The sequence below is a fragment of the Phyllobates terribilis genome, unplaced genomic scaffold (genome assembly GCF_046119375.1).
Source record: "Phyllobates terribilis strain yellow unplaced genomic scaffold, ASM4611937v1 Scaffold_13__5_contigs__length_258822181, whole genome shotgun sequence".
Lineage (NCBI taxonomy): Eukaryota > Metazoa > Chordata > Amphibia > Anura > Dendrobatidae > Phyllobates > Phyllobates terribilis.
In genome coordinates, this window is record NW_027362773.1 from 210,296,459 (window position 1) to 210,304,209 (window position 7,751).

Consider the following 7,751-nt stretch of genomic DNA (forward strand, 5'->3'; position numbering starts at 1 on the left):
GTGTGTGGGGGGGGAATGTACTGTGGGGACATCGTACTGTGTGTGTGGGGACATCGTACTGTGTGTGTGGGGACATCGTACTGTGTGTGTGGGGACATCGTACTGTGTGTGTGGGGACATCGTACTGTGTGTGTGTGGGGGGGATGTACTGTGTGTGTGGGGGGGGATGTACTGTGTGTGTGTGGGGGGGATGTACTCTGGGGACATAGTGTGTGTGTGTGGTGGATGTACTCTGGGGACTGTGGGGGGAATGTACTCGGGACATCATACTGTGTGTGGGAGGGATGCTCTCTGGGGACATCATACTGTGGGAGGAATGTACTGTGGGGACATCATACTGTGTGGGGGAAAAGTACTGTGGGAACATCATACTGTGTGTGTGGGGGATGTACTGTGGGGACATCAAAATGTGTGTGGAGGGGGGTGTACTGTGGGGACATCATACTGTGTGTGGGGGGGAATGCACTGTGGGGACATCATACTGTGTGTGGGGGGGGGATGCACTGTGGGGACATCATACTGTGTGTGGGGGGGAATGCACTGTGGGGACATCATACTGTGTGTGGGGGGGGGAATGCACTGTGGGGACATCATACTGTGTGTGTGGGGGGAATATACTGTGGGGACATCATACTGTGTGTGTGGTGGGAATATACTGTGGGGACATCATACTATGTGTGGTGGGAATATACTGTGGGGACATCATACTATGTGTGTGTGGAGGGGGATGTACTGTGGGGACATCATACTGTGTGTGGGGGGGGGAATGTACTGTGGGGACATCATACTGTGTGGGGGGGGATGTACTGTGGGGACATACTGTGTGTGTGGAGGGGGGTGTACTGTGGGGACATCATACTGTGTGTGTAGAGGGGGGTGTACTGTGGGGACATCATACTGTGTGTGTGGAGAGGGGTGTACTGTGGGGACATCATACTGTGTGTCTATGTGGTGGGGGATGTACTGTGGGGACATCGTACTGTGTGTGTATGTGGTGGGGGATGTACTGTGGGGACATCGTACTGTGTGTGTATGTGGTGGGGGATGTACTGTGGGGACATCGTACTGTGTGTGTATGTGGTGGGGGATGTACTGTGGGGACATCGTACTGTGTGTGTATGTGGTGGGGGATGTACTGTGGGGACATCGTACTGTGTGTGTATGTGGTGGGGGATGTATTGTGGGGACATCGTACTGTGTGTGTATGTGGTGGGGGATGTACTGTGGGGACATCGTACTGTGTGTGTATGTGGTGGGGGATGTACTGTGGGGACATCGTACTGTGTGTGTATGTGGTGGGGGATGTACTGTGGGGACATCGTACTGTGTGTGTATGTGGTGGGGGATGTACTGTGGGGACATCGTACTGTGTGTGTATGTGGTGGGGGATGTACTGTGGGGACATCGTACTGTGTGTGTATGTGGTGGGGGATGTACTGTGGGGACATCGTACTGTGTGTGTATGTGGTGGGGGATGTACTGTGGGGACATCGTACTGTGTGTGTATGTGGTGGGGGATGTACTGTGGGGACATCGTACTGTGTGTGTATGTGGTGGGGAATGTACTGTGGGGACATCGTACTGTGTGTGTATGTGGTGGGGGATGTACTGTGGGGACATCGTACTGTGTGTGTATGTGGTGGGGGATGTACTGTGGGGACATCGTACTGTGTGTGTATGTGGTGGGGGATGTACTGTGGGGACATCGTACTGTGTGTGTATGTGGTGGGGGATGTACTGTGGGGACATCGTACTGTGTGTGTATGTGGTGGGGAATGTACTGTGGGGACATCGTACTGTGTGTGTATGTGGTGGGGAATGTACTGTGGGGACATCGTACTGTGTGTGTAAGTGGTGGGGAATGTACTGTGGGGACATCGTACTGTGTGTGTAAGTGGTGGGGAATGTACTGTGGGGACATCGTACTGTGTGTGTAAGTGGTGGGGAATGTACTGTGGGGACATCGTACTGTGTGTGTAAGTGGTGGGGAATGTACTGTGGGGACATCGTACTGTGTGTGTATGTGGTGGGGAATGTACTGTGGGGACATCGTACTGTGTGTGTATGTGGTGGGGAATGTACTGTGGGGACATCGTACTGTGTGTGTATGTGGTGGGGAATGTACTGTGGGGACATCGTACTGTGTGTGTGTGTGGGGGGAATGTACTGTGGGGACATCATACTGTGTGTGGGGGGAATGTACTGTGGGGGCATCATACTGTGTGTGTGGGGGGGTGTACTGTGGGGACATCACACTGTGGGGGAGGAATGTACTCTGGGGACATCATACTGTGTGTGTGTGGGGGGGTAATTTTCTCTAGGGACATCATACTATGTTTTGGGGTTTACTCTGGGGACATCATACTGTGTGGGGGGAATGTACTCGGGGCATCATACTGTGTGTGGGAGGGATGCACTCTGGGGACATACTGTGGGGGGAATGTACTGTGGGGACATCATACTGTGTGGGGGAAAAGTACTGTGGGAACATCATACTGTGTGTGTTGGGGATGTAATGTGGGGACATCGTACTGTGGGGACATCATACTGTGTGTGTGGGGTGAATGTATTGGGGGAACATCATACTGTCTGGGGGAATGTACTGTGGGGACATCATAATGTGTGTGTGGGGTGGAATGTTCTGTGGGGACATCATACTGTGGGTATGGGGGAATATACTTGGGGGACATCATACTGTGTGGGAGAAAGTACTTTGGGGATATACTATAGGGGATGTACTGTGGGGACCTCATACTGTGTGTGGGGGGGAATATACTGTGGGGACATCATACTGTGTGTGGGGGGAATATACTGTGTGTGGGGGGAATATACTGTGGGGACATTATACTGTGTGTGTGGAGGGGGGTGTACTATTGGGAATATACTGTGGGGACATTATACTGTGTGTGTGGAGGGGGGTGTACTATGGGGACATACTGTGTGTGTGGAGGGGGGTGTACTATGGGGACATACTGTGTGTGTGGAGGGGCATGTACTGTGGGGACATCATACTGTGTGTGTGAAGGGGGATATCATACGGTGTGTGTGGAGGGGGATGTACTGTGGGGACATCATACTGTGTGTGGAGGGGGATGTACTGTGGGGACATCATACTGTGTGTGGAGGGGGATGTACTGTGGGGACATCATACTGTGTGTGGAGGGGGATGTACTGTGGGGACATCATACTGTGTGTGTATGTGGTGGGAAATGTACTGTGGGGACATCATACTGTGTGTGTGGAGGGGACTGTACTGTGGGGACATCATACTGTGTGTGTGGAGGGGACTGTACTGTGGGGACATCATACTGTGTGTGTGGAGGGGACTGTACTGTGGGGACATCATACTGTGTGTGTGGAGGGGACTGTACTGTGGGGACATCATACTGTGTGTGGAGGGGAATGTACTGTGGGGACATCATACTGTGTGTGTGGAGGGGAATGTACTGTGGGGACATCATACTGTGTGTGTGGAGGGGAATGTACTGTGGGGACATCATACTGTGTGTGGGGAGGGGGGAATGTACTGTGGGAACATCATACTGTGTGTGGGGGGAATGTACTGTGGGGACATCATACTATTTGTGGGGGGATGTGTGTGGGAGGGAAATGTACTGTGGGGACATCTTACTGTGTGTGTGTGGTGGGGATGTACTGTGGGGACATCTTACTGTGTGTGTGGTGGGGATGTACTGTGGGGACATCTTACTGTGTTTGTGTGGGGGAATGTACTGTTGGGATATCATACTGTGTGTGTGTGTGTGTATGGGGGGAATATACAGTCATGGCCAAAAGTATTGAGAATGAGACAAATAGTAATTTTTCCAAAGTTTACTGCTTCGTTTTTTGTAATGGCAATTTGCATATACTCCTGAATGTCAAAGAGTGATCAGCTTAACAGCAATTACTGTACTTGCAAAGTCAATATTTGCCCAGAAAATGAACTTTAACCCCCAAAACACATTTCAACATCATTGCAGTCCTGCCTTAAAAGGAGCAGCTAACATCGTTTTAGTGATTGATCCATTAACACAGGTGTGGGTGTTGATGAGGACAGGGCTGGCGATCAATCAGTCATGATTAAGTAAGAATGACATCACTGGACACTTTAAAAGGAGGCTGGTTCTTGGTATCATTGTTTCTCTTCAGTTAACCATGGTTATCTCTAAAGAAACACGTGCAGCCATCATTGCACTGCCCAAAAATGGCCAAACAGGGAAGAGTATCGCAGCTACAAAGATTGCACCTCAGTCAACAATCTATCGCATCATCAAGAACTTCAAGGAGAGAGCTTCCATTGTTGTCAAAAAGGCTCCAGGGCGCCCAAGAAAGACCAGCAAGCGCCAGGACCGTATCTTAAAACTGTTTCAGCTGCGGGATAGGACTACCAGCAGTGCCGAGCTTGCTCAGGAATGGCAGCAGGCTGGTGTGAGTGCTTCTGCATGCACTGTGAGGCGGAGACTCTTTGAGCAAGGGCTGGTTTCAAGGAGGGCAGTTAAGAAGCCACTACTCTCCAGAAAAAACATCAGGGACCGACTGATATTCTGGAAAAGATACAGGGAGTGGACTGCTGAGGACTGGGGCAAAGTCATTTTCTCTGATGAATCCCCTTTTCGATTGTTTGGGACATCTGGAAAACAGCTTATTCGGAGAAGAAGAGGTGAGCGCCACCACCAGTCTTGTCTCATGCCAACTGTAAAGCATCCTGAAACCATTCATGTGTGGGGTTGCTTCTCAGCCAAGGGAATCGGCTCACTCACAGTCTTGCCTAAAAACACAGCCATGAATAAAGAATGGTACCAGAATGTCCTCCAAGAGCAACTTCTCCCAACCGTCCAAGAGCAGTTTGGCGCTCAACAATGCCTTTTCCAGCATGATGGAGCACCTTGCCATAAAGCAAAGGTGATAACTAAATGGCTCATGGAACAAAACATAGAGATTTTGGGTCCATGGCCTGGAAACTCCCCAGATCTTAATCCCATTGAGAACTTGTGGTCAATCATCAAGAGACGGGTGGACAAACAAAAACCAACAAATTCTGGCAAAATGCAAGCATTGATTATGCAAGAATGGACTGCTATCAGTCAGGATTTGGTCCAAAAGTTGATTGAGAGCATGCCAGGGAGAATTACAGAGGTCTTGAAGAAGAAGGGGCAACACTGCAAATATTGACTTGCTGCATTAACTCATTCTAACTGTCAATATAACCTATTGGTACTCATAATATGATTGCAATTATATTTCTGTATGTGATATAAACATCAGACAAACACTAATAAAAACCAGAGGCCAGCAGATCATGTGAAAATATAATTTTGGTGTCTCAAAACTTTTGGCCATGACTGTACTTTTAGGATATCATACTGTGTGTGTGTGTATGGGGGGAATGTACTGTGGGGACAATATACTGTGTGTGGGGGAGAATGTACTATGTGGGCATCATACTGTGTGTGCAGGGGGATGTACTTTGGGAACATCATACTGTGTGTGTATGTAGGGGGGAATGTACTGTGGGGACATCATACTGTGTGTGTGTGTGGGGGGGTGTACTGTGGGGATATCATACTGTGTGTGTGGAGGGAGATGTACTGTGGGGACATCATGCTGTGTGTGTATGTGGGGGAGGTGTACTGTGGGGACATCATACTGTGTGTGTATGTGGGGGGGAATGTACTGTGGGGACATCATACTGTGTGTGTGGTGGGAATGTACTGTGGGGACATCATACTGTGTGTGTGATGGAAATATACTGTGGGGACATCATACTGTGTGTATGTGGGGGGGATGTACTGTGGGACATCATACTGTGTGTATGTGGGGGGGATGTACTGTGTCGACATCATACTGTGTGTATGTGGGGGGGGATGTACTGTGGTGACATCATACTGTGTGTATATGGGGGGGATGTACTGTGGGGACATCATACTGTGTGTATGTGGGGGGGGATGTACTGTGGGGACATCATACTGTGTGTATGTGGGGGGGGATGTACTGTGGGGACATCATACTGTGTGTATGTGGGGGGGATGTACTGTGGGGACATCTTACTGTGTTTGTATGTGGGGGGGGATGTACTGTGGGGACATACTGTGTGTGTATGTGGGGGGAATGTACTGTGGGGACATCATACTGTGTGTGGTGGGAATATACTGTGGGGACATCATACTGTGTGTGTGAAGGGGGATGTACTGTGGGGACATCATACTGTGTGTGTATGTGGGGGGGAATGTACTGTGGGGACATCATACTGTGTGTGGGGGGATGTGTGTGGGAGGGAAATGTACTGTGGGGACATCATACTGTGTGTGTGGTGGGGATGTACTGTGGGGACATCATACTGTGTGTGTGGTGGGGTTGTACTGTGGGGACATCATACTGTGTGTGTGGTGGGGATGTACTGTGGGGACATCATACTGTGTGTGGGGGGGAATGTACTGTGGGGACATCATACTGTGTGTGGGGGGATGTGTGTGGGAGGGAAATGTACTGTGGGGACATCATACTGTGTGTGTGGTGGGGATGTACTGTGGGGACATCATACTGTGTGTGTGGTGGGGATGTACTGTGGGGACATCATACTGTGTGTGGGTGAGAATGTACTATGTGGACATCATACTGTGTGTATGTAGGGGTGAATGTACTGTGGGGACATCATACTGTGTGTGTGGTGGGGATGTACTGTGGGGACATCATACTGTGTGTGGGTGAGAATGTACTATGTGGACATCATACTGTGTGTATGTAGGGGTAAATGTACTGTGGAGACATCATATTCTGTGTGTGTGTGGGAGAAATGTACTGTGGGGACATCATACTGTGTGGGGGGAATGTGCTGTGGGGACATCATACTGTGTGGGGGGAATGTACTGTGGGGACATCATACTGTGTGTGTGTGGGGGGATGTACTGTGGGGACATCATACTGTATGGTGGGCGTTGTGAATGTGTTACTCTAATGTGTGGGAACACTATTGGGCTTCGCCAGGAGAAATGTTTCCCTGGGTGCATTTATAGAACTGGGTGACGTTAGGATATTGGATTAGTGTGCTTCTTTCTTATTATTCAAAGTTGGGTGATGTGTTTCTGCACCTCAAAAACATTCCCAGAATTTGACATTTTCTTACTTTTGACTCTTCAAAAACTTTTACTGTTGCTCTGATTTATTCTCCCCTGGACTATTGCAACTCGCTACTGATTATTCTCCCCTTTACTAAACTCTCTAATCTTTCATGAATGCAGCAGCCGGTATCATGTGTCCAACTCCTACACTAATGCCTGCACACTGCCAGTCATTGCACTCGTTGCCCATCCGCTACCGAATCCAATACAAATTCATCACCGTAAGGCCATGTTCACACGTTCAGTATTTGGTCAGTATTTCACATCAGTATTTGTAAGCTAAAACTGGTGAAAACTGAGTGGAACAATCAGCGGAAAAGTATAATAGAAACACTTCACCACTTCTGCATTTTTCACACACTCCTGGTTTTGGCTTACAAATACTGATGTAAAATATTAACCAAATACTGAAGGTATGAATGTGGCCTAACACACAGCTCTCCAACGCTCTACACTACATCTCCCTTATCTGTCTACCACCTGTCCTCCTCTTTCCCCTAATGACCTAAGACTAACATCCTCTATAATCCAAAACTCCCACTCTTGTCTCCAGGACTTCTCCCGTGCTGCATCAGTTTTCTGGAATACACTACCCCAAGCGATGCAGTTAATTCCCAGTATCCACTCTTTCAA